Source organism: Marmota flaviventris, chromosome 5, assembly GCF_047511675.1.
Source record: "Marmota flaviventris isolate mMarFla1 chromosome 5, mMarFla1.hap1, whole genome shotgun sequence".
Taxonomy (NCBI): domain Eukaryota; kingdom Metazoa; phylum Chordata; class Mammalia; order Rodentia; family Sciuridae; genus Marmota; species Marmota flaviventris.
In genome coordinates, this window is record NC_092502.1 from 61,086,689 (window position 1) to 61,114,370 (window position 27,682).

Here is a 27,682-nt window from a genome sequence, read left to right on the forward strand (position 1 = left end):
CATTTGTCCAAGATCACACAGAGCTTAAATTTAAGCCCAGACTCCATGAAAGGGAGCACTCCAGAGACTATGAGAGACCTTAGCTGGGGAGTATGAGGGGGACCTTAGCTACCAAGGCCTCCAGGCCTTGGTCAGGCTCCCACTGTGCTCTCCCAGCCCTAGCCCCAGCTTTCCCTGCCAAGGTGCTGGGGATAATGAATGAGATGCTCTGGTTGTCATGGAGACACCATGGTAACGCTGCACTTTCAGGAAATACCACGGTAACTGTGGCCACTGCTCTAAGAGTTGAAAGTCATTCCTTACCCCACCTCCCTACCCAAAAGTGTTCTGGTCCTCACAGTACTCCTAAGGATCCCTAAGGGAAGGGAGCCTCTTTTTTTTTTTTTTTTTTTAATGTGAATTTTTTTAGTTGTAGGTGGATAATACCTTTATCTCATTTTTATGTGGTGCTGAGGATTGAACCTAACGCCTTGCGAATGCCAGGCAAGCGCCCTACCACTGAGCCCCAGCCCGAGCCCGGAAGAGAGCCTTTTTACAGATCAAGCAGGGAAGGGGTCCTGGCTCGGGCCCTGGACGATTGGGTGGGCTCCAGTGGGGAGACAAGAGCTCCCTGAGAGCAGGCACAGACACTGAGCTAGCTTAGCCTCTGATGGTGAGGTGTGTCCAATAGCTCAATTCACGTGTGTTTGGCGCCTACTGCATGCCACCAGTCCCTAGGGAAAAGCTGTGTGCTCATCCCATTTCACCCTAACAGCCTGAAAAATGGAGTGCGTGGTCGCTAGCAATTCAGTAAGGCTTAGTCCAGAGCCAGCTGCCGGAAGTGGAATCTCAGCTCCATTTTCTATCAGTCTGTGACTTTGGCACAATTCTTTCATCATCTCTGAGACCACAAAATAGGGTTTGTACTATTATCTATCTTGAGGGGCAGTTGCCACAACTAAGAGAGATGATACGTGTATAATACTCAGTTGAGTGCCTGGCACATGATAGATAATACAGGCTAATAAACTGACTGTCCATTCAACAGATTTGAAAACTGAGGCTCAGGAAGGCACTGGCCCAAGGCCACATATCAAAATTAGAGTGGACCCAAAAAGAGAAGATAGCAAGTCAGGCCAGAAGAAAGAAGAAAGAGAATAGGCTCCAGGAAGAAGCATCAGATGGGATATCACCCTGGGAGCTAGGAATGATGATGGTTCCCTGCTCCCTGGGTCTGTATATAAGGTGCTGAGCACAGTCTCAGGCACTGAAAAGGAAGTGGTAACTCAGACCCTCAAACTAGGATTTCTAAAGGCCCCTTGGGCATCTTGTGTGATGCTGCTGCCGGCCAAATGGGGACAGGTCCCTGCAGCCCCCAGGGCTCACCCACCACACAGTGTATTTGCAGCCTGGCCCCTTCCCACACACCCGCCTAACTCACTTGCACATGAATGCACGAGCAAACGCACACAGTACTGACGTGCCCGAAAGGTGCCATCATGGGCATCCCAGCCACGTGGACACTGGGAGGAGGGAGGGGAAGCTGAGAAGAGGTCAGTGTGGGAAGAAACTGCAGGCAGGCTCAAAAGTGAGTGAATGGGAGAAGCTGGGGGTGGCAAGCTGGCAGACTGGGCAACTTAGCCAGACCCTCTCTGGAAACACACATACGTGAATGGGTACCAGAGCTGGGGCAGGACTGGGGCAGGGGAAGGTAGTGTGGCTGCAGGCCAGGAACTGATAGCTCCACACCCTACACTCACCCAGAGCCACACCCCACAGCTCCCCCAGCCCCTCCCAGCCTGTCACACCCCCAGCACAGTCATACCACCACCCACAGCCCAGCCCCACCCCAAGCCACCCAGTTCCACCAACCATCCTGACAAGACCAGCCCCACCCATCACATCCAGTGCAGAGAAGAAAATCCTTCACATTTGCTTCCCAGCTGTGCAGGAGTTTCTCGGGGCAATTACACCCCTGGGAGGCAGAAACCAGAAGCAAATCCCTTCCTCTGCTGGAATCTGCCGCCTGCTGCGTGCCCCATCCCCCACCACCCCTGCAGTGCTGCCTGGCCAGGGGCCAAGTTGCTGCCTGTCAGTCACCCCACCACTACCAGGGCTGCCACCAGCAGGGAATGTCAGTGATCTGGCTCAGAATCACAGGGCCACAGAAAGCAAAGTCCACCCTGCAGTGGGCACTCAGGGACACTAAGGCCAGAGGAAAGGGAAAGGACCCTGGTGTTGCACCAGCCAGCACTGCCTCACTCCCACCTACCTTGGCCCCTTTTCTTGTCCATTAAAACCCTGTCCATCCTCCTCCAAGGCCAGTTTCAGCTGAGAATCAGATTTTGCTCATTGTGGATTTCAAAAGTCCTGTTGAGCTCCTTCTGCCTCCCCGCTCCCCCATGCCATGCCCAGCTCAGCTGCTTCCCAACTAGAACACCAGCTCCCAACTCCAGAAAAGCTTCCTCCCAAGGCAAAGAAGCCTCCTACAAAGTAGGTGCTAGATCCGTGTGCCCTTGACAATCACCTTCCCCTTTATGAATCTACCACAAGAAGAATGAAATCCTAATTAGAATAAGTTATAGTCCATGTATGTATGTGTCAAAATATACTCTACTGTCAAGTATATCTAAAAAGAATTTAAAAATAAAATAAATGAATCTGCTACAGAGAATCTCTAAGCTAAATGCATTACTAATAGTAATGTGCATTTCTAGACCTTTTGTGTCCATAACACATGCTTATTTCATGATTATTTCTTCCCTACAGCAGCACCCTGACCTAGATCCCCCTTGTTTCACAGATGATAAACTGAGGCCAGAGAGGTCCAGAGCACTGACGAGTAGTGGGTCACTAGGAAATACAGCTAGAAGCCTGGGCTCTCTCAGCTCCTGGCCCCTCTGTTCACCTGGCACAGCAAGCGCTTGCCAGGTGCCCTGCACATCCCAGTCTCTGCTTCCTTTGACTAGTTCCCTTCATGGTTTTGTTTCCATCCATTCTGTCTCTGTTTCAACTTCACAAGCAGCAGCTAATGATCCCTCCTGGAAACAACCCGACCAACCTGCATCAATCAGTGAGCACACACAGCACGAGGCGCAGGTTCACTCCCTGGTTCTCAGCTTGGGACTCTGTCTGGGTTCCCTGGCAGGCAGGGAGGCCCCAGAGAAAAACCTCAGGAACTTAGACCCCACTTGTTGGGAATCTGTCTTTCCTCCCACAGGATCTGAGTTGAGAGCTTACCTTTGTACCTGCTATGAAGAAAAGGTTTACCAGGCAAACAAACCAGATGGCCTGGGGGAGGGTGTGAGGGACAAGGCAGCCCGGGGCCACTGCCCAGGACCAGCTCCCTCCAGTCCTGCTCTCTGCAGACTAAGGCCAACAGAAAAGGATAGTAATTGCCCACAAAGCTTCTGTAAAAAGGGCTCTGCCCACTCCTCAAGTCTGTCTAGGACAGTCTGATCCATCCCCAGATTTTTTTGTCTTAGGTTCTGATCAGAGACACTCAAAAGGAAAAGAGCACTTCCTTACCAATGTCACAACCTCCCTCTTTGACAGCAGCCAACGTGGACTGAGCTCCTGCTCACTCCCTAGGGCTGGGCTCACTTCCCCACCATAAACCTCGCACCCTGAGAGGGTGCCTCTGGGCATCACTCCACAAACAGAGGCTGAAGAGGGGAAGCTACTGACTCAAAACATGGCTAGGCAGAGATGGAGCTAGAGTGGCCCCTCCCAGCCCACCTTGGAGCCCCTACAGGATCCTGATGCCCACACTCCACAGCCTCCTGCAGGGGGCCAGTCCAAGGGCTGCTGAGCCAGCTTCTCTAGTAATAGTGAGCTTCAACCCTGGGGAAAGTTGCACAGGTAGTGGGAGGCCATGGTCTCCAGAAAGGTTCACACCTTCTCCTGCTCAGGGGCCCCACATGAGAAAAGGGAGCTGTCTGCATGCCCCAGTCAGCAGCCTCCTCCCTCAAGAGGAGAAAAGAAGGAGTGAGGGTCATAGCAGGCAATCTCAGCTATAGGACAACACGAGGGACAATAATGACCATCACATCTCCCGGACTTTGTACAAGTCAGGACTCATACCAAGCACTTCCAATCATTGCCTCAGTTATTTGTCGTTTATTCCCAATGAAGTAAAAATAATTTTGGACCTTGGGCTTCTCCCCTGTCCGCCCCCCTGGCAGAGGAGCTGGGAACTGGTGTCCCCCTACCCTCCCACATGCCCAGCTCCAGGCTGCCAGGCATCCAGAGTCTGAGCAGCAGATTTACTAAGGGGCCAGTTCATGGATCTGGGAGCCACACTCTGTGTACAATTCACATCAAAGTCCCCACTTCTCCCAGGCTCTGAATATTCAAGAGCTAGAGATGAGATGCTAGTGCCCCCGACCCACAGTGAGTCAGGCTCCCCCAGCCCTGGAGGCTGGGAGCTAAGGACAGAGTGCTGGCAGAAAAGAGGAGACAACTCAGCACCTCCAACACTCTCTGTGAGTCCCTGGGAAGTCCCTTCCCTTCTCGGAGCCTTTGCTTCCTCAACTACACAAAGAGATGTGTGGATCAGATCAGAAGATTTCACCTTTAGGGGATTACAGAACCTTTTGAGAAGCTAATGACAGCTGCTAGCAGATTCTCTCCTCAGACACACATATTCAGATGAACCTACGGCAATAGCCAATTTATGAACACGGAAACTCTGCAGGGGTACCTTGTCCTGTCTAGTCCAAGAGAACCAAGAATTTCTGCAGGGGTGCCTTGTCTTTGACAAGTCCCAGCTCTCATGATCTAAATAAGACTGAAGTCACAAATATCACATCCTAGCACCTTGGGGCTCACCTTTCCAGCTTCCCCAGGACCCTGAAATAAATCTTTAACTCTTGAACCTGTTGTCCTCAGATGGAACTGTGGACTTGCCTAGCTGTCCTGAAAAGCTGTAAGAGAAACTGAGCCCTGTTTTCTCATCCCCAGCCTTCTCCTCTTCTTCCCTCAGCCACCTGTCCACCACTGTAGATACCAAGTCCTCATCGCCATCAGCACACCGCAGCCACCACCTGCCATTTTTTAATCATTACACTTGTGTAATCTGCTCTTGGGACAGCCCTGGGAGCTGACACACTTGAGGAACCTGCTTCTGATTCTGACTGTAGACAGAGCTGTGCTCCAGGCTCAGGTACCAGCCCTTCTGCATGGGTACACACACTCGGCACATGCACACACATGTTCAGACAGACGAGAAGAACTAGACAGGGTGGGGGACTAGGAACAGTGGTTGGAGAGTCCAGGGAGACCAACACAGACAAGGGAAGCCAGAGAGAAGGACAAGACCCACCAGAGCTCCAGAGTTCCAGACCAGGCCCCTCTGCTCTTGGCTATGTCCTCTCCATGGCTCCACACTCCTCACTAACACGGCTGCACCTAATCCCAGGGCAGGACAAATGGCATTATTGTCAGTCCAGTCCCCTCCCCAGGAGGGAGGGAAGGAGGTGTCCCTAGGGCACCTGAGCCACCAACCACATTCCTAGAAACCCTCCCCCACAATGTCACCTCCCTTGCCAGGGCTGCCAGCCCCTACCTCCTGCCCTCTCCCAGTCTGCCCCAGCATCAGAGATCCCCAAAGCAGGCAAAGGGCCCATCTAGAGATGCCCTCCAACCCTCATGTCACCAACCCTCATGCCAGTGAACCCTCTGGTCTCTCTAAAGAAAAGGCAGTGAAGAATAGAAGAAGCCCTCTTTGGCAATGAGAATAACTGGGTTTCAGCTCTGCCTGACTTCCCATGTGACCTCAGACAAGCCCCTTCACCTCCACTCCTGTTTTCCCACCAGTCCTGACAAGAAGAGGAAGACTGATATCTCCTCTTGGAACCAGCTGATGGTTACAGTGTCCATGACATTGGTTTTGGGATCCTGCCTCCACTTAGCTTGATTGTCAGGCCCTTCCTGTTGCCCTGCCCTGCAGAGGAGCAAGAAGGACAACTGGCAGAGGTGTGGACAGTGCTAGTCTTTGCCAGAGTCAAAATGTTAAGAGTTGAAAAAAGGACTTTTGGGGGCTGGGGCTGTAGCTCAGTGGCAGAGCACCTGCCTCACACATCTGAGGCTTTGGGTTCAATACTCAGCACCACATAAAAATAAATAAATATATATATTTTAAAAAAAAAGAAAAAAGAAAAAAGGATTTTTCTTTTTTTCCTTTCCTATATATTTTTTTTCTTCCACATTTTTTATTGGTACATTATAGTGGTTAGTGACAATGGGATTTGTTGTTACATATTCATACATGCACACAATGTAACTATAATTTGGCCAACATCACTCCCCAGCACTCCCTCTCTCTCCCTCCCTGTCTCTGAAAAGGGACTTTTGAAGCCAAGGTCCAGAAAGGAGAAGCAACTCAGCTGTGGTCACACAATGAGCTAGAAAAAGTCAGGGCAGCCTGTGTTCAATTCTTGGCAGCAAGCACTTCTAATTGTCCACTTGAAAAGGTGTTTAACTTCTCAGAGGACACCAAAGGACAGCACAAGGCACTTTGCTGATGGCAGAATCTCAGGCCCCAAGAGCAGCAGTAGAACAAAAAAGACGGTGTGTCCATACATGTATAGGCCAACCTTCCAGCCTCTCATGTCACACCATGAAGGTGGCTGAGGTCCTACCAGCCACAGGTAAATCCTAGGAACCCCTTGCAGGGATTGACAGTCATGGCCACATCTTAAGAAGTCACCTGAGGCCGGCAGGCAGTCCCAGCAGTGGAGACAGGGAGCCTGACCCAGAAGGGCACCCCAAGACCAGCTGGCTCTGCAAGATGCCAAAGCCTTGGGAAAACTGAAAAGCTTCCAGGCGGGTGCCCAGAGCAGAGGTAAGCCAGGTGGACTGAACGACAGAGGAAGGGAAAAGCTCTGAGATGCCTGGAGCCACAGAAGCCCCCTAATCTCCTAGAGGCCTGGCGGGCCCAACACAGGGCCTGCTGAGTCCAGGGAGGCTTCACCGAGGGCACACATGAAAGCAGCCTGTCCCCACAGACTTGCTGGGGCTTGTCGTCACAACAAGCGCCTGCTGACAACACTCCTGGGTGGGAGGGGGCTCAGCACACTCACAGAAGGCACAACTGGCAGGGGGGAGGGGCAGGGGGTGGGACTGGTGGGCAGGAGGTCCTGGCTGCTGCTAGAACTCAGCCAGCCAGAGGCGGGGAAACAGCAGCACAAAAAGCAAAACGCCAGGTGACCTACTTCATACAGGTCCCCTTTAAAAAAGTGATCAGGGGCTTCTGTGAGGTGCTTCTAGAAGGTACCTCTAGATGTCCCTAAGAATGAGTCCTAAACTAAGCACTAACCAGGGCAGAGCTCAAGTAATGCTAGCGAGGGCCCCTACTCCCCATAGCCTGCCAGAAGAGTCCCTCCCGAGACTGCACCTGGGTGCACCTCCTGCCTTACCCTGGTCCCAGTCTGGCACTGGCTCCTTTCTGGGCCTTGCTTTGTTTACCTGTAAAATGGAATAGCACCAGATGACCACACAGATCCTCCTAACACTAAGCTGGGAAATTCTGTAGGAAGCATAAGTGACCTCCACAGGAAGTCCTCAGAAATAGATGCAAGGCCACAGCTCCCCACCGTCCATAACCCCATAGCTCACCATGCCACAGTCACATTGTACAAGTACCCTATACCACAAGGTGCTGGGTACTTTGCTGATTGTTTGGCCTTCCCCACCAGAGCCTCATTTTACAAATATGAAAACGGTGGTTTGTGGAGATGAAGCAACTTGCTCAAAAGCTCCCCAATGGGAAATGCTCACCTGAGATCCAAAGTAGCATCTGTCTGGCTTTTAATCCCACATTCCCAGGCATCAGCCACAGAGAACCCCAAACCCTCCAGGGCCTGGAAAGTGCCATCAGGTCTTTGCACTGCCCACATTTTCTAGAATATAATGCTGGGGCTAATGTGCCAGGCAGCGAGGAGCAGGGAGGCGGGATGGGGAAGTCCATGTGGGTGCTGGACATTCTGCAGACTGACCAGTTGTCCAACACTGTGGTTATCATGTTCTCATCACCATCATCAGCACACCACAGCTACCATCTGCCATGTTTAAGTCATTACACACTTGCAAAGCTCTTTCATAATAAGCATTGCTCTGACATCCAATGACAGCTTTATACAAGCAGAGTGGGAATTTCTTACCACTTTCTCAGGAGAGGAAAGTGGTGCTCCCAGAGAATGAGTGACTTCTCAAAAGAAATACAGGAAGGCAGTTTCTGAAAGTAAACTTGGAGCCCACCTCCTTTGCCTCCCTGTGCAGGGCTGGGTCTACTCCGACCAGCCCAACAGCCTCGATGGGCCTTTGTAACAACAGTGACTACTTTGGAGAGCTTACTCCATGCCAGCACATCACACGTTACCTCAGCTACCTATCCTGACATCCTGTAAATTAGTGTTGCTCTGCTTTCATTGAGCAGATGGGAAGTGCTGAGGCTCAGAATGGTAGGCCATCATGCCTAGGTGGGCCAAGCTATGAAGGGGAGAGCTGGCATTCAAACACAAGTCGTTTGGTTCCAAAGCCTGAGGCCTAAACCTCTATGCTGCATGGCTCTGCCTGGGAGGCTCCATCCCAAGCAGTCCCTTGAAGGGAATGGAGGCCAGACACATCAAACACTTGAGTGCCTGGTAGGGTATGGCAAGATTATGATAACAGGAGGACAAACAAAGCTCTTGGGGAGTCCGCAAGAGGGAGGCTGGTATAAACATCTGCCTGGGCAGCAGGCCAGGAATCTGAGTAAGGGACATGGGAACAGAAGGAGGTAAGATATGAGGGGGAGACCTCGCTCTAGTGCCTTGCTCGCTCTAGTGCCTTGCTCTCTCTGAACCTTGATTTACCCAGGTGTTAAGGAAAGTCCTTGGAATAACTCCAGAGGCCCTGCTATCCAAAGACCCTTGGACCTTGGGAAAACAAGCAAGTCCCAGTGACACCCTCGCTACGAGACTCAGGGACTCTGAAATGTCCTTGGCTGTCCTGGCCAGCTCAGCTGCTGGAAAACAGGCTTGCAGAAGCAAAGGGCTTGGCTGGCATGCCTGGGCACCAGTGAAGTGTGGGTCCTTAGGGGGCACATTCCACCCATTGTCAACTTCTCCATGGCTCCACTGGAAGAGGTACCACCCAGCCTGGACTCAGCCCAGGAGCCGAGGTCATATCCAAGTGCCCAGTGGAATGCCTCTCCAGGCCCTGCTCTGCCCTGTCAGCCCTGTTCAGACCCATATGATACTTTTTTTTTTTGTGGTGTGTGTGTAGGGGGTGCCGCTTGTATTGTAAAGACTGGCCTTGAGCTTTGGGGCTTAAGCAATCCTCCTGCCCCAACCTCTAGAATAGCTATGACTATGGCCACCATGCCTCACTCCAGAACCTTATATGTCACTAAGTCCACTCAATATCACCCACCCTTCAAAGACCCTCACTAACATTTCCCTAAGGCTCACACTGAGATAGAGAGATAAGAAGTCCTATTAGAAGCCACAGAGAAAATGCCTCCCTCTTCCCCAAAGGACTGTGAAAATCAGAGGCTGTCATGTCAAGTCAATGTAGACCTTTAGCTAAGGAATGGGCAGAGAGTCCAACAGGGCCAGCCTCAATTCTTACTCTGGAAGGTGGAAGGGGCAGAGACTTGCTAAAATGACTCAAGTACTCTGTACTCGCAGCTCTCATAGCTGCCCTGTCAAATCATATGCATAAAATGTTTCTGCTCAATAACCTCCCATGAGTCCCACCACCAACTGGGCAAAGCCCCTTAAGCAGATGAACCACACAAGTCATTGCTAACAGCCTCTATTAACTGGGTGTTGTGTGTGCCTGGGCCTCTGCTTGGTGTTTTCTGTTCATTTCTCTTAACCATTGCAGTACTCTGTGAAACAGGTGCTATGATTAGCCCATTTTTGTAGATGACAAACTGAGGATCAGAAAGGTTATGTTACTTGCCCAGAGTCACAGCCACATGGCATTCATGCCTGACTGATTCCAAGTCCAGATTCCTAACAACTGTATTATATCATCTCTTCAAACGTTCCCTGCCACCCTTAGAATTCTAGGGCCAGCTCAACACTCCTATGCACAAGAGAGTAAACCAAGGGCCAACCAACAGAGCTCTCTCCAGCCTCCCCTTCTACCTCTGGCCGTCCCACCCCAGAAGAACTCCCACTCAGCAGGTATGCCAAGTGGGAAGGCTGGGACCTCCACCATGACAACAAGTCCCTTCTGTCCAGAAGGATGGGAAAAGTAGGAGAAAGTTTGCAGAGAGGGAGAAGAATGTGAAGGAGTCAGGAAACATGCATTTTCATAGAAGAGTCTCAAAGCTGGGGCATCCCTCACCCCGACAGAAACAGGAGCATGCATTTATTTACACCCACAGGACCCCCAACAGCATGTGCCCATATTTAGCACAGCTGACTGCTACCTCTCTCCCAAAACCTGCTTGTCCTGCAACCTTTCCCTTCTCAGTAAATGACAACACCATCTTTTTAGTTCCTCCAGCCAGAATCCTGGTAGTCAACACTCTCTCCTTTCATACCCCACAGCTAATCCCTCAGCAAATCCTGTCAGCTCATCCTGCAAAATGAATCCAGAAACCCCTGACACCCACCCCTCCACTCCCCCACCATAGCCCAGCCACCTTCCTCTTTCATTTGCATGATCACAGCCACCTTCTGACCAGGTGTCCTTCATCCCCCACCAATCTCTCCCCACCCTCCAGTGTCTTCTCCACACAATAGTCCACATGATCCCTCTAAATATAGGGCAAAGCCAGGCTCAGTGGTGCACACCTGTAATCCCAGTGACTAGGGAGGCTGAGGTAGGAAGGTCCCAAACTTGAGGCCAATCTTGGCAATTTAGTGAGACCCTGTCTCAAAATTAAAAAATGAAATAGGCTGGGGATATAGCTCAGTGGTAAAGCATCCCTGGGTTCAATCCCCAATATCACAATAAATAAATAAGAATAGGGCAAAGCAATCAGTCCTACCCCAAGCCCTCCAGCATGTTCCCCTTCCTCAAATTTAAAAGAGCAAAGTCCTCCTGTGGGCCAAGAAGCAGAACCCTATCTGCCTGCCCCAGGCCACTCATTCTCTGCTCAGCAGGCCTCCTGCCTGTTCTTTACCCATGCTCTGCACCCCTGCCACACAGCCTAGATGACTGCTCCCCTCCCAGAATGATCCTCCCCAGATTTCCTGTGGCTCCCTACTTCACTCTGGGAGTCTGCAGCCCCCCTTGCTGGAGACACTAACCGACAAAGTAGAGATGTGTCCCAAAGTCATACTTCCTACTCCCAAACCAGCTTAATTTTTCTTTCAGACATTTCTTGCTGCCTGGACATTGTGAGCATTTGGTGGCTTGTTCACTCTATCCCACCAGCAACTCCACCTCCAAAACAGGGACTTGGTCTGTTTTGTTCATCATGGCATCACAGTTCCTAGAAAAGGGCCTGAAACAAAGTAGATGTGTAATAAAAATGTGTCCAATGAGGAGCTATTACCTCCCTCACTTGGACACACCTTTTATTCTTGGCAGCCCCCAGGAGACCAGGAGGCTAATACCACACCTGTGCCAGGTAAAACCCTGAGGAAGAGGTTTCACACAACCAGATCCTGGGCAAATCCCCAGTACAGCATTGGGACAACTGATCACATGAATCAATGGACAGGCCTTTACATCTGTCCCTGACTGGTGCCTCTAAACATCTTTTTAGCCACTGAGGAAGAACTTCTGGGTCCTGACATGGGCAGGCTGGGGCTGCTGTTGGCCTCCTCAGCCCATCAGTGCTGCCCCATGCTCCCAGCAAATGAGGCGGAGGAAGGAGGCCCAGCACCACGCCTGCCCTGTTCCTCTTGTCAGCAGGAAGACTGTCAGAAGGAAACTTTGTTCTCAGAAGAAAGAGCAAGAAGCCAGTGCCAGGCGGAAGTGGGCAGAGACAGCTGGCCCATCAGAGAGTTCAGGGAAAAACAAAGAAGTGGGATGGAGTATGTGTGAGGGGTCACTCGCACACCCAACCGGTTTCATGCCTCCAGGGTGCAGCGACCATGGTTCATTTTCCAGAACCTCACTTCTAGGTCCTCATAGATAATCAGATGATTGTCCTAGCTGGGTGATCTGCACTAACCTGAAGAAGCAGAGGGGATAGAATCAGGAGATCTGGGGCTCCAGTCCAGCTGCCACTCATGTGTGACATTAGGAGAGCCTCCTACCTCTATGTGCCTCAGCTTACCCAGCTATAAATGGCCTGTTCATTTGATGTTTCAACCTGTATGTCACAGAACCACACAGTGAGGGACCCTCAAGCTGTGGCCAGGTCACTAGGCCACCCAGGCTCTGCCCTCCATGCAAGGGCCTACACCAGAGGCACAGCACCTGCCTGCCCCAACCCAGTCCTCCAGCCTGCTTCCACCTGTGATCACAACACTCTCCTGAACTGTTGCCTGATGTGAATGAAACCCTGTGGGCCTGGCCAGGGTGAGGCCAAGCCTCTTTATCCTACTCGCCACACACCTGCCTGATGATCTCTGTGTTACCCTCTCTAGGGTAGTTCACAAGGCACAAAGACTGGGAGGAGCCCAGCATGTTCGTACAGAGGATGAATGTGCAGCCCAGAGAGAAAAAGAGGCAGATGGAAGTCACAAGGCCCAACTGTCACCCACAGTCCTCCCTAGCAGCCCTGGGCTCCATGCACTAAGACACGGACCCCAAAGTATGCTCTAAAGACCCCCATGTCTGGATCTTCTGAGGAGGGGAGACTGTATCCCAGGCAGAATGAATCAGAGCAGAGGACTTGGGTGAGAGGAGGGCAGAGATCTGCATGCCTTTTTAGCAAACTTCCCAGGTTTTTCTTATACCCAAACCACTGCAACCTCTCAGCTAAGACCTCTTCCAGGAGAAGACATCTTAGCTGGCCTTGAGAATTTCTTGAATGGAAAGACAGAGGGACAAGGGAGCAATAAACAATGCAACACACTCTAGAAGAAGCATGAAGCAGATAAAGGGGAAGCCCAGCAAACACCTGAACCCTCCACCAGGAAGCCCCCAGGACTGCTGGGCCATTCCTTCCCCAAATTCCCCAAGTTCCTGTGGGGGTATGAGTAAGGGGAAGGACAGCAGGCGGAGGGCTCCTCTCCTGTTGTGCTCCGGGGCTGTCATCTGCAGCTTAAGATGCTGCCTGGGTCAGTGGCTACTCAGTGGCTATGCAGCCAGAGCTTATCTGGGGGGAGGATTCCAGGGCTACAGGGCAAGATGATCCAGAGCCTCTACCAAATGGAACCCGGACCACTGGTATCGACCTACCACTGCCATGCCTTTCTTCCCTTAAGAAGCACTTGTTATGCTCCTGCTGCATACAAAGTCCTGAGCCTAAGCACAATGCTTTGAGGGACACACAGATCAGGCAGCCCTCACCCCCAATAGTTACCAGGAAGACAGATAAGGCCGCTCACTACAATACACGGGGAAAGTCCTCTGCCACTGGAGAATGTAGGCTCAAGGTTTTTCAATCTTCCAATTTTTGAAGTAAAGCCAAAAGTCTGGATTTTTATGTAAAATCTCTTTGTCAGCAATTCGCTCGATATTTGGCATGAACCAAACAAAACCTGCCCATGGGGCAGATGTGGCCTGCCAGTTTGTGACCTCTGTTTTCTTAAAAGGGACAGAGAACAACACACTGTGGAGCTTAACAGAGGCCCCTGTCCTGTGGCTGAGGTAGCTGGGAAGGCTTCTTGGGGGAGGAGATCCGTGCTGGGCTGCAGGAATGGGGAGGCTCTCGGGGGAGGTAATCTTACTGAAGGAGAAGGGCTTACATTGCCACTGGAACCACAAGGCCTCAAGCAGAAGCCACCTGGCAGGCCAAAGCAGGGACCTAAGCCACTCAGGCAGCCTGTCTCCCCACCCTCCCAAAAGAAGAATGCCTGTCGCTGCCCCCAAAGCAGGCACAAAGACTTCAGCTCGGTTCTGTCCCCAGGTGGTAGGAGGAGGGGCCTTGGGCCCAGCAAACCTTCAGGACTCAATCTATCAGTGGCAGACTAGCAGGGGTCCGATTTCAAACCTGAAGCCTGAGGAAGGCCAGCAAACAACAGCTCTGTGGGGGAAGGGAGAGAAAGAGACAATGGAGGGACAAAACGAAGCTGAGAATGTGTCCTGCCTGGCCAGGCCCCCGCTGTTACATAACCCTGCCTTAGGACAAAGCCAGGACTCAGGACACCCTGCCCAGGTCCTCCCAGAATGTGGAGAGAGATGCCTCCCTCCCAGTCCACCACTGCGCTCCAGCTTTGCCCTGCTGCTCCCAGAAAGCCCAACAGGGAGTGCAGAGCTAGGAGAGGAGACCAAGACTCCAAGATAAGAAATGTACAGCATCACATCACAACTTAGCAGCGAGACCAACACCAAGAGCAAACTCTTACCCTTTCACCAAGTGATTACTTTGTACCAGGCACTGGAGTAAGTCCTTTACTGCACTATCTTAAGTCCAATGATAACATCATGAGATAAATATCCTTAACTACTGCCATTTTCCACATAAGAAAACTGAAACAGACTAGATAACTTACCCAAGGTCACACAGCTAGCTGTAAGTGGAGGAGCTGTCTCAGAACCTGACAGCTGCCTCTAAGGCCACACTGACTCCCAGCACTACACTGCCCCTGGGCTGCTTTCTGCCTGCACCCCACCAAGGCCGCAAGTCTCTCAAGTCTGCAATGTATGTGGCCCCTGCCCTTCTGTTGGCACTTCACAGAGACACCCAGCCTTCTGCAAACCTGATAAGACTTTTTCTTAAGAATGTACAGGATCACATCACAACTGATAAAATGTACCTGATTTCAGGGGCTCACAGTCCCTGCACTGGTGGGAGGGCGAGTCAAGATCATGCAGTACTTGAGACAGGAGGTGGCAGAGGGAAAGGAGGCACCCAGGCCCTGCCAGCTTCTCCTACCTCCAAACTCAGAGCCCTTCATCCCAGGCGTGGGCAGGAATCGGGGTTCAGGGCCTACTCATCCCTTCAGGCTGGGAGGACAGAATGAATCACAACACACAATGGCCTGCTCCTCTGCACCCACTGCCTGTGACTCACAGCTCCCAGCTGCTAGGCAGACGGAGCACAGCTGGGCCTGGCATCTGGATGGGGGTGGTATCACCAGGCACACCGTCCAGCCTTTTCTCCACCCCTGGGCCACCTTGCTGTAGACTGGCAGCTCCCCAGTAGTAAGGCACATTTCAACCCCTGCCCAGTCCCCATGCCAGCTGGAGCCCCAGGGTGGTAAGGCAAAACAGAAAACCCTCGTAGGGTGCAGGAAGACCCAGTTCTAGCCCAAGTCTTCTGCCACCTCTCTACGCCATGGTGCAGACCCCTCCCACCTCAGCCTTGTTTCACCAACTAAAAAATGGGAAGACTTCCCAATGGTCCTGCCCAGAGTCCACAGCCCGAGGCTATCAACAGCAGCACCTGACAACTTCACAAAGCACTGAGATCCTGCTTTCAGCAAGTTCCATAAACATCCTTCAGAGAAACAAAAGTTAAACCTAAAGACTACTTTTTTTAAGGATATCAAGAAGTCCTTTTTATAGTCCAGCTTCCCCCATCCCACCTCCATTGTTCCAAATATCCTCTAAGGACCTAGAAAATACATTTGATTTCCGACTAGGGTTTGGGCTTGGTGTTCTTCCTCTTGGAAGCCGCCCTACTCCTTGCTGGCAGCCTTCTCACAGGACACCCTGAGGGCTACAGCTACCTAGTCTAGTCAGCCAATTACAGAGTGGGGTATGGAGAGTTGTGGGAAGAAAACCCTTCCCTGCTTGGGACAAAGATAATTCTGTGATCTGACCCCAACAGTGACTCTGCCCAGTGTGGGCAAGTCCATGCTCCTCTCTGGGCTTTAATCCCCTAAACAAGATGGAAGGAATCCTATAACTGTGAGGGAAGCCCTTAGACTCCTGGGAAGTACCTTGGGGACACTAAGGAGGAAAGAACAGCAGAAGGAATAATAGGCAGATCCTAACCCTCCCACACCCTTCTGCTAGAACCAAAGGAGACCAGCTTTAATCTCTCTGATTTCATCTCATCCTAACTAAGGACCTTGAACTTACTACTGAGTCTCTGAGCCTCAGATCCTCTGAGTTTTGTGGCCCATCTACAAAACAGGGAGGATAACAATGTCTATAGGAGAGGCTGCAGCTACCCCAAACAAGTCCCACCAGCCCTTCCCCATGCCTCACTCACTCTTTTGCTAGAATACATACTTGGAGACAACTTTAGAAAATCAATCTAAATTATGCAACACAAATACTCTAGGACAATTCCCCACTGTCCTTCTTCCAATGAGATCATGCTTCTAAGCGCCTCTATAGAATTCCTATATCTAGCCCCTTAGAGCTAAATGGCCTTGGTATTTTTATCTATAAAATGGAGACGATAACAGTTCCTACCTAACTTATAGTATTATTCTGGGAATTACTCCAGAGTAGGTAACATGGAGGTGCTTAGCAAACATTGATAAGCTGTCAAAAATGTGAGCAACACAACAATAAAAAATTAAAAAAAAAAAAAAAAATTTTTGAAAAAAAAAAAAAAAAAATGTGAGCAACAATTATGATCATTGTTTCAGTTACTGAGATGCTTAAAAGCACTGGCCTGGTGATGGTTCAGGTCCCTTAGCCCTCGCAGCCTACATGTGGCCACTGCAACCCATTCATGTGCATGTCCATATGTACACACACCTAAGCACACACCGTCCTCTAAGGCAGGACCCACACTCTCTGCCTGGCCCCGGCCCTAGAACATAGCCAGATAGCTTGTTCCTGGCACCCACCCATGTCACCCACAGAACTCCCTACTCTTCCATCCCCAATCCTGTCTTCCTCAAGTTGCCCCAGCACTGTATCCTGTAATCATGTTGGGGTAGAGCTGTACCTCACTTCTATGTCACAAGATTGTCTCCTGGGGAATAGGGAAATATTCTAAGATGGTGGCTCCTTGAGGAAGAGAGAGAGAAACTGGGCTTTACTCTGCATCCCCTATTTTTTTGAGGGGAGAGAGTAATCAGGGATTGAACCCCAGGATATCAAGGGGTTTAAAAAGCCAGGGACATGGCTGGGGATATGGCTCAGTGATTAAGCTTTTTAAAAATATATTTTACTTAGATATAGGTTCTCACCAAGTTGCTTAGGGCCTTGCTAAGTTTCTGAAGCTGGCTTTGAACTTGAGATCCTCCTGCCTCAGCCTTCTGAGCCCCTAGGATTACAGGCGTGCACCACCACTCCCAGTTCATTGCTCACATTTGCTAGGTATCTGAATATGCTAGAAGCTGAAAAGCCTCAGGAAAAGGGCATTGATTTTCTTAATTTTTATTTTATGACAACCCAGTGGTTCTCAAACTTTAGCATGAATCAGAATCACTGGAAGATTGTTGGGCTCCACCTGCCACAGTATCTGACTTGGTAGGTCTGGGGTAGGGCCAGATAATTTATTTGCACTTTTAACTAGTTTCCAGATGATGCTGATGCTGCTGATCCACAGTCCAACTTTGAGAACTGCTGACTTAACCTACAGGTGAAGCAGGGTGGTAGACAACACTTCCACTCCTATACAAGCAGGTGTAAGGAGGAAGGGTAAGCAGGCATGGAGAAAGGCCCTGCTATGACAACATTCGCTTCTCCTCACCTGGCCTCTGCCTGGGCAGGTAGCTCTATGTGCAAGGCTGGGGGTGCAAATCATAGGTGGATGCTGCTCAGCAATGACTACAGCAAATCTCCACCCACCACCACCTGGGACCTGCCCAGACAAGCCAATCCTTGGCCAGCCTGGGATGCTGAGAATTCAAGCCCTCCCTCAGGGAACCAGACCACAGGTCTGAACGAGACCAAAATCCCCACCATATCTGAATCACATGAGCTCCAGGATTCTGTTCTCACCTCCAGAAACAGGGAGCTCAATCCCTCCAGACACAGCCCCACCATTTTGGCCCATTCCGATATTTTTGTTGTTTCTTTATTCGACTGAGTTGAAGTCAGTCTGCCCTGACACATCCACCCATTGAATCTGCCTCCCAGGGCCTCCTAGAACCAGGGACAGGCCATAGCAGCCCCTCATAAATCAGGAACCCTGGATTTAATCCCCTAGGTCTAAACTTCCCCAGGTTGAGCCACCCACTTCACTAAGCCTTAGCTGACCCATCTGTTAAAAGGGAGTAGCAGCAGTACATATCTCCTACTGCTGCTGTGAGGGTTACACAAGCTCCTTAATCAACACTAACAGCATTGGAAGGAAACACGTACACCTATAACTATCTATATGCAGCCTTGATTATAATTCTGATAAGACAGTTGGAAATGTATTCAGAAGTATGTTAAAATTGCAATAAAAGATCATACCTGGGGAAAAAAAAAAAAAAAGATGACTAACAATACCAGGCTGGGGAAATAGCTCAGTGGTAGAGAGCTTGCTTAGAATGTGTGAGGCCCTGGGTTTATCCCTAGCACCATAAAAACAAAAACCAAATAACTACAGCAACAAATGCCAGCCACAACAATAATCATAACTAACCTTAACTGAGGTTGTAGCTAAGCTCTGCCCTGCCTTATCTTTCTAAATGCTGCAAAATGGGACAATCATTATCCCTTTTGTGCAGATGAAGAACTAAACTGTTTGCCCAAAGTCCTATAAGCAGAAAGTGTCCGAGGAGGGATATGACCCCAGCCTGTCTGGCTCTGCATCTCGTTTCCATCCTTGGCTCTGTCTAGATCTCCTACTTACTATCCCAAGATTAATTCCAGGTCACCTTTCCCTGGCACGGGAGGCTGGGCAGAAGGACTCACAAAGCTCCAGCCCATAGTCTATGCAATATGAGAATGGGTCCCTGATGATGAGGGTAGCCACAAGGCTACCAGCCCAACTCATCTGGTGAAAGCTTAGATACCACTCACGCTGGCCACCAGGAAGGAGACTGAACCTTTAGAACTGGACCATCTTAACAGAGGCATAACAAGGGAGAAATTCTAGCCAGGCTGCCTGGATGTGACCAGTAGCTACTGCATGCCATGCAACTGCCACTCTCTCTCTCCAGGCCTCAGTTTCCTCATCAGCACAAGACTTCTCTGGCCATTGGGCAGAAAATTCATAATTTGTCATGTCCCTACCACTTTTTTTTTTTGGTACTAGGTCTTGAACCAGGGGCACTCCACCACTGAGCTACATCCCTTGTTCTTTTTATTATTTATTCTGAGACAGAGTCCCACTAAGTTGCTGAGACTGGCCTCAAACCTGTGATCCTCCTTCCTCAGCCTCCTGAGTTGCTGGGATTACAGGCATGTGCCACCATGCCCAGGCCTATCACATCTTAATCATAAATGAATTCCTGGATTCTGTCCCTGCCTCCAGATTTTACTCAGATTCTAGAGATTCTTTCCTCTCTCCGTAAAAGGACAGATCACTTCCTAGCCATAAACAACAGAAACCACTGGTATCTGGAAACAGTTCCTACATACTAGACTCTAACCATGCCTCAGGCACCAGCTGTTCAACCTCCCTGCCAAAACAGGACTATTACTATCCCCATTTTACAGCTGAGGAAACCAATGCCCAAGGAGATTTAGGTATTTTGCCCTACACCACACAGCTAACAATGACAGATCTGGGACTTGAACTCAGGACTCTGTACTCCACGCTGCAATGCTGCCAACCTCCTCTAGAAGTAAGTCACACGCAACTCCTGCCTATGGAGCACAGTGCCTAGAAGAGATGAGATAGCACTTGAAGGATTCCGAGTTCAAAGCCAGGAGTGGAAGAGCACATGAGAGGTCCCTTCTGCATAACAGGTACTACACATGTAAAGAAAAGCACAGGCAATGCCAGCACTGGAAAATTATGAGTGACTACATGGAAGAAGTGACACCAGAGCTGTGCAAAGCTAGGAGGATTTGGGATGGGTGAGGGGAAGTGAGGGGGTACGGCCTCCTCATCGTGAGCAGAGATGTAAAGGCAGGAGGAGACAGGGCACAGCCAGGGAGGGGAAGAAGCCGGCTCTGCTTAAGGGTTGAGGGGATGGGACATTAGGTGCCACCATCACATATCGGGCCACTTCTACAACCTGGCCCTCAAAAAAACAACCATTCATTTGTCAAGCACAACTTAAGTTTAAATTCATCCAACCTATATCCAAAAAAAAAAAAGGCAGTAACCAAAAAAAAAAAAAACCCAGGAGGCAACTTAGCACAAAGCCTCCTCCACCTGGAAAAGAGCTTCGCCGGCAGCCTGGCTCTATCTCCCAGCACATGCATTCCAAGACCTGTCCACCCTTCCACTGACCTCCAAGACTCAAATTGATGAGCTGAGCTTTGTTAATGGCCCCACAGGCAGGAAAAAACACCTTTGCTGGTGAACTCTGGAGACCAAGAGACCCTCCTTTCACCTCTACTACAGGAAAGGAGGGGAGCAGCCCCGTCATCCCACCCCCAACTTCTCATTTTCACACCCATGAACCCACCAGCTGTTTTCCCCAACCTGTACTGACCTTTCAGCCTAATTCATTATTCAGCCTTATCTACTCATAGTTGAGGACAGAGAAAAAGACCCCATTTCACAGGGACACAAAAGCAGAGGTTCAAGAACTCTGTGAAACCACAGACTTCTGCAGCCCAGGCCCTGGCCGCTGCTCCAGACATCCTCGAGGGGCTGAGAGCATTCCAAGACACAGGACTCTTCCCAGGCGGAGCTCTGCAGGCCAGTGGGTATGGAACTTCCCAAGTCGCACAGGAAGGGCAGCTCCAAAAGCCATGAGAAAAGCAAGGGCTGGAAGTGGGCCGAGCACCACCCAGATGCTAGATTCTTGGGTGAAAAGGGAACTGAGAGAAGTCATCCAGGCCCGACCCTACCATACCCACTCCCGCGCCCTTACTCTCTCTCCAGTCTCTCCACACTCCTTTAGCAATGGGGCCCACACCTCCACCCCAAGCAGCTTGTTCCTGAGTGATATTCCCTGGGCCTGTCACTTTGGTACTGCCTCTGTCCTTAAAAGCCCCACAGTACAAGACTATGCCCTTTGCCCACAGTGAGCCTGTCACAGATTTGAAAGCAGTGATGCTGCTTCTTAAGGGTCCTTCCCCAACCTTAGGCCATATATGATGACTCCAATTCCCAAAGCAGCTACAAAGTCCTGTGGTCCCCCTTCCTCCCTCTCAGTCCCACTGCCTGAGTCAGACTTTGGACAGCTCTCTGCTAGTCCATGATGAGCATCTCTGGGCTGGTATCAACCCAGCCACCAACTTTGGCCAAATGACCCCTGAGAAAAACAACACAAAGGATGGAAACAGATCAGGCATGAGTTCAAATTCCAGCTCTATAAGTGACTCCACCCCTCCGAGCCTCCATTTCCCCATCTGAAATTAGGGTGGGGGTGGGGTTACCAGCAGCAGCAGCAGCTACTTTGCAGGGTATTGTGAGACTTCAATGGGGTGTCTGTAAAGAGCCTGGCATAGTGCCTGACACAAGGCACAGTAACAGGCAGCGACTCAACGAGCTGCTTACAACCCTCTGTCCTCTCTGTCAGTTACAAAATAAAACTCCGGAGCAGGACGCTGCAGGCTCCCCACAATCCAATCTTGTCCCCATTGCCCCTTCCCACAGTCTGCAGCCTCACAACATGTCCTCTTTCAGGAAGCCTCACTGACATTAACAACCAGAGAACTTTCCCTACCACTGGCATTACAGAGCCTGTCTATCACTGATCACAATCACCTCCTGCCTGAAAGCCATCACTTGGATCCTCCAGCTTCCCCCATCAGATCAGGAGCCTCGCCAGTCAAAATCTAGCAGCACCTCACCCCATTCCATGTCCCCTGTCACCCTGGTCACACACATTCTCCATACATATTTAACAAACTATCTTAACGTTCCATTTCAAGTCAAGAATGTCCAAGTCCTCCAAACAGTCCAGATATTTCAAGCTATACTCAAAACCAAATTCCAATCCAGTAGAAGTCTGCCCAGTCTCCAGAGACTAGGAGGCCTGGCTTTGGTCCCAAAGCATGGACACGTGGTCCAATGCATGGACTAGCAGGTCCCAAGCCGAGACAGAGAGAGCTTTGGGCTGCTAAGACCACGGCCCATTTCTAAGTTTCTCGGATGCAGTTTCTCAGTTGGCTCCTAAGCCAACCCTGCCTATGATTTCTCATTCCTGACCACATCTTCAATCTATGATTGCAAAACCGTTGCCCTTGTGTCAAGAGGTTTACTACCCATCTTTTCTTGCTTGCTGACTCCCTCCCTTCTTCTGTTGACTTTCCCAGAGGCCTCTCCTCCTGTTCTGCCCACATTAACAAGAAGAGTCTGACACATGACAAGGGACAGCCCTAGCACTCAGGACCCCTTTCACTCTATCACTTAATTTGTTGCCTGAGCCCTCTCAATATCCAGCTAAGTAGTGGAATTTCCACTTCTATTCCTACAAGCAGGAAGTGAACTGTCAATCCAGGAGGGCTCCCTATTCCCAGGGCCCAAGAAAAAGCCTACAAAATGTGCAAATTTCACTTTCTCTTCTGCAGCAGCCCTTGGAGCTGTTAGAGTATAATGCACAAACTTTCCTCCCCCAAGAATTTCTTTCATCATCTACCCTACCCTATCTCCCTCAGTCCCAGGTTCTAATGGCAATTTGCTCACCATTTTTAAAATAATTAAAGCCCCCTATCAGAGACTGATTGGTAGTCATGAGATATCACCCCACCAAAAGATAGGGCCAGTCCTGAGTAGGAAAGCCAGTGGAGTCTGAGTCACCCCACACATTCACTCTATGGAAGATTTCCTGAGGACATACAGGGGGCCCAACACTAGGCTGGCTAGGAGAGGAACCTGTAAATACACATATTTTCCACTAAGATTCTGTAATCCTGACACTAGCTCATTGTCCCCCCACCCCCCATTACTAGCCTCAAGGACCTTCAGGGCTGGAGCACAGAGACTTGTTCCTTAGCAATGAAGACCCTACTATCACAAGGGCCATGTCACACAAGAATACACTTGGGATATAAATCCCTTGGCCTCAGGTCTCTCATCTGCCTTAAGGGCTCCATTTCTGGGCTCTATCTCTGCCCCCTGCTGATCTGAAAGTGACAGGGTCTGAACCAAGATGAAAGACTTTGCCGCCCCCTGGGTGCTGAGGAAAGATCTGTTGACAAAGCCCCAGCTGTCCCCAGTCAGAGCCAAGGAGACCAGCTCCTCCCTGCACCACCCACATGGGTAGATCACTCCTGCTACCAACCCAGCCAGCAACAGAACTTGGACCATTAGGGAGCTCCAGGCCAAGACTCCAACTGACCTCCCTCCTGTTCCAACTGGCCACACTAACATGAGCCAGGGCACAAGATCTCACCCTAACAAGTGTCCGACAGAAGGGAGCATCACCCGGGGGGTAAGGGTGATGGGGGAGGAGGGGCAGGAGTTCATATAATTTAACTGAAAATGAAACTGACAGCACAGTCACAGCAAGACCTTGTAGAGACCTATAGTGAAACATAGGGCTGGGAGAAGGGGTCAAATCCCCAGCTGCATTTCCTACCTGTGTGACCTTTACCATTCTGTGCCTCTGTAAAATGTAGCTAATAGTAATGTGGGAGAAATAAGTTGGATGATGTATGTAAAACAATTAATCAGCCCAGAGCCTGGCACAGAGTAAACATGCAGTAAATACTTGTTGAATATAAGCATGCCAACATTTACTGAGGGACCAGACTCATTTCACATCCTCACTTTCAAAGATACTTTATTTTTCCCATTTTATAGGTGAGGAAACTGCGGGTAGGCCAAAGTAAGGAATCTGCACAGGCCACACAGCTGAAGGCACAAACGCCCAGGTCTATCAGACCCACAGACCAAGGGGCAAAACTGCCCCAGGACATTCCGAAAGCTCTCCTGGAGGCATGGGGAGGACAGACAATGGGGCATGACAGGGTGGTGCTATTATGCTGGCACGATTTCTGGCACTAAAGAGCCAGGTGGCGATTCCTCCGATTCCTGGCAGGTCCCAGAGCCCAAGCGTCCTACGGACGTCCCTTCCTCGCTTCTGTCTGAGGCATTAAAGACAGCGTTCAAAGGGGGGGACTCCCCGCTCCCAGAACCTGAGGGAGGAGGGAAGTTAAAGACCAGGCCGCTCAGAGCCCAGAGAAAACCGGTCTGGCCGCCTAACCCTTCCCTGAAGCCGGGACCCGGCCTCTAACCCCCTCCCCTTGCTAGACAAAAGTTTCCCCTGTTCGGGAGCAGGGGAGGGGGAGGGGGCATTCCTCGTGAGTGACATTATCCGTGACCTACAGCTGCCGCGCTGCCCTCGCCCGCACCCCGGCCTGCCCCCGGCCCCCCGAGCGGCCCCCCACCCCTTTGTCCTCCCACCCCCGCGCGCGGGGCCCGGCAGGCTCCACCCGCCCGCCCGGCGCCCGCGCGTACCAAACTTGCGCCGGTTGCAGCTTGGGCCCCGTGCGGCCTGCAAACCCGGTTCGGGCCCCGCCGGCTCGGAGACAGGGGACTGGCCGGACCCGGCCCTCCCGGCCTCTTACCTGCCACGGCTGGGGCACCGCTGGGGAAAGGGACGCTCCTGGCCAGGCGCCGGACGCCGGGTCCCCCGGGCAGTGCGTGAGCCGCTGGGCTCCGGCCCGGGCCGGGTTAACCCCTTCGCGGCCGCCTCTCGCCGCTCCCACCCCCGCTCCACGCCGCAGCCGCCGCCGCCGCCGCCGCCGCCCGCCCCGCCTCCCGCTTGCCCTCCTCCCCACCCCTCCCTCCCGGTGCCCAGCCCCCAGTCCCGGCCCGGCACTGCGCTGGGGCAGCTCGCAGCCGCCTCGGATCCCGCGGCGGGGAGGGGACTCTCCCTGAAGCCTGGAAGTTGGGGCGCGCTGCCTCGCCCGCTCAGGCCCGAGGAGCACAAGGGGGCTCCCCCGCGCGCCCAGGGCTCCCCGGCCCGTCTCCCATTAAAGCGCTCCAGCCCCGCGCCTACCTTCCCGAATCGCTGCCGCTGCGAGCGGGGTTCGATCCGGCGGTGGGTGCGGGTCGGAGATCCGCTGCGGAGGCCAGGGCAGCCGGCGGGCGTGCGGCGAGCGCCCCGGGGCGGGGGCCGGGGCGGGACCGGGCACTGCTATCGGGGCTGGATTTCTCGGCTTCCACCCGGATTCTCCCTCGGCTCTCCCGGCCGATTCGGTGCTGCTCGGCGACCACGTGACGCGAGCTGCCTTTGACCCCTGTCTTGGAACGGGTAGGGGGCGGGGGCCAGAGGAGGGGTGTCAGACGCGGGACCCACGAGAGCCGGGCGGCTGCCGAAGGTCCCGGAGGCGATGACCTCGGAGAAACAAAGCCCAAGGGAAACCAACAAGTTATTTGGGGTCAGAGAGGGAACAGCGCTGGGGGTCGGGAAAGGCGGCAGAGAGAACCAGGGAGACAAAGACCCGCGCCCGCCGCGCCTTGGAGGGCCTTAGGAACGCCCGGGCTGGCCCACGGGGTCCTCCTAGCTCTGCCACTGCAGGGCTTGTGACAACCCTCTAGGGCCTCCTCCAACAGCTCCCGACAACCAGGTCTCTCTGGAGTGACCCCTCCTGGGCAGGACCTTCCCACCCTGCACACTCACACTCTTGCCCTGACTGGCAAACCCCTTTTATTTCCTTTACCATGATTACTGGCTTCACTTACTGGTTTCATTGTTTACTAGATTGTCATCTCCCTCAACAAGTTGTTCTCAGCTGAATCTCATCTGGCATATAACTGGCAGATGAAGAACTTGATGACCTTGTACAAATTTCTCCTCTCAATGAGTTTATTTCCCACCCCCAGTGCTATTCCATCATCCCAAGGACCCTGCAAGTAAGGCAAGATGACAATGGTTGTCCCCATTAAATATATGAAAACACTGAGGCCCAGAGATAAGATTTTGGAGGAGTCTATGTAGCTGAGAATCCAAGCTGGTAATGACATCTAACTGCTCCCCAGCCCAGAGCTTTCAGCCATTAATAAGCCATCTTGTAAACTGAGGGGTGGATGGGGACAGGAATGTTGACTGTGAATCCCTTAAGGACCTTGCTAAAAATGCCCTTTGCCAGACTTTCCTCCCCTGGAGATTCTGATTCTGTGGGTCTTGGGTAAGCCTGGGGCAAATTTGGAAAACAGTGGATTGCAGGATCATAAGGTCCTTCTGAGGCTCAAGATTATCAACTATGGGAACAAAGCTCAAAAAATATAAGCACAATCAGAGCAAAACAGATGAGCATAGAAAAGGCAAGCTAGCCATGTGAAAATCAGATAGACCCGTCCTGTTTTCCCTTAAGTGTAGCCTCCTTGTTCTGGGAGGAGGGGGCTTTCTGTCAGCCTATTCATATCTCCCATGGGGAAAAGTGTTGAGGCCTGAACACTGAGAGATGCAGGGGAATGAATGAGACCAGGCTTCTGATTCTCACAGGGTACCTATGTAATACCTCTGGGTGGGATATTCTCACATAGGCCTTGGCCTAAGGATGATGGCTACAATCCAAAATGCACCTCTCCAGGCACCACCAGATTAGCCAGGGGAAACAGCATAGACCAGCAAATTCTTGATGATCTGGGTTCCTAAGGCAGGCAACCTGGAATACTTAAAAGATGGCCTGAGTCTTGGACAGGTTGAACAAGTTCCTAGAACCTTATTCACGTTAACCTCTGCTTTTAAAAGACCTTTCTATCTGCATGTGGCCCTGTGAGCATCTCCTCTGTTCTAGGAATTTCTGGCAAGGAAATGCAGAAAGTTGAAAGAGACAAGGGTCTACACTCTCAAGAAGTGTCCAGGCTTAGGATGGGGTTATGGCTCAGTGGTAGAGTGCTCGCCTAGTGCAGGTGAGTCACTGGATTCGATCCTCAGCACCACATAAAAATAAGTAAATAAAAATAAAGGCATGTGTCCACCTACAACTAAAAAAATATATTAAAAAAAAAAAAAAAAAAGTGTCCAGGCTTTCTGGGTACAGTGACACACACCTAATATGGAGGATTTCAAGTTTGAGGCCAACCTTAACAACTTAGCAAGCCTCTATCTCAAAAAATAAATTAAAGAGGGCTGGGGATATAGCTCAGTGGTAAAGCACCCTGGGTTACATTCTCATTGCCAAAAAGCGCCAGGCCAGGGGTTGGGGGTGGGGGGGATATCCAAGCTTGTTTGGAGATGACCTGTATGTCCCTCCTTTTGTGTCCAGAATCTGGCCAAATTGAGCCTGATGGGGAGGTACAGGACAAGTGCTATGATTCACAGGAAGAGGAGAGAAAATGAGAAGGTTTTTAAGGGGAGGCAGTATCTGAACAGGACCAGGAAGAATGGGTAGGACTGGGGTGGTGAGATGGACAGTCCTAGTAAAGAGAACAACCGGTCCAAAGGCCATGTGGAAGGGCTCAGGAAAAGCTGAGTGTTGCTTAGGAAGGGAATGGAGGAAGCAGGAAGGAAAGAATGAGCAAGAAAACTGAACAGGGGTCAGGAGAAGATGATGAGTGACCTTATGTGACTCCGTGGACTGAAACTTATCCTGAGGCCTGGCAGAGTGAGAGGGCTACAAGCAAGCAGAGCAGGTGACCAGAGTCACCTGCAGAGGCATGGAAGGGAAGGAAGGGTCAGAGGTGAAGCAGTCAGTTAGGTCAAGGAGCCATGCTCCAGGCACACTGAACAAGAGCCAATCTTTGACCAGCACCTCTGAAGGAGCTCATCCTCAGCATGTGGGA

The 27,682-nt window shown here is 51.3% G+C and overlaps 1 protein-coding gene across 8 annotated transcripts in view; it reads right to left on the reverse strand.

Moving 5' to 3' along the window:
- Window positions 1–27,682, reverse strand: part of Ndst1 (N-deacetylase and N-sulfotransferase 1) — an 83,386-nt gene that overhangs the window by 34,860 nt on the left and 20,844 nt on the right. The window contains exons 1-2 of one of the 8 annotated variants that reach the window (XM_071612232.1): window positions 24,951–25,482; window positions 5,303–5,388 (exon numbers count right to left, since the gene is read on the reverse strand). The exons of 1 other annotated variant lie outside the window; for it this stretch is intronic. The gene's annotated coding sequence lies outside the window, so the exon portion shown is untranslated. 6 more of the 8 variants (XM_071612233.1, XM_071612235.1, XM_071612234.1 and 3 more) reach the window with 6 other exon arrangements.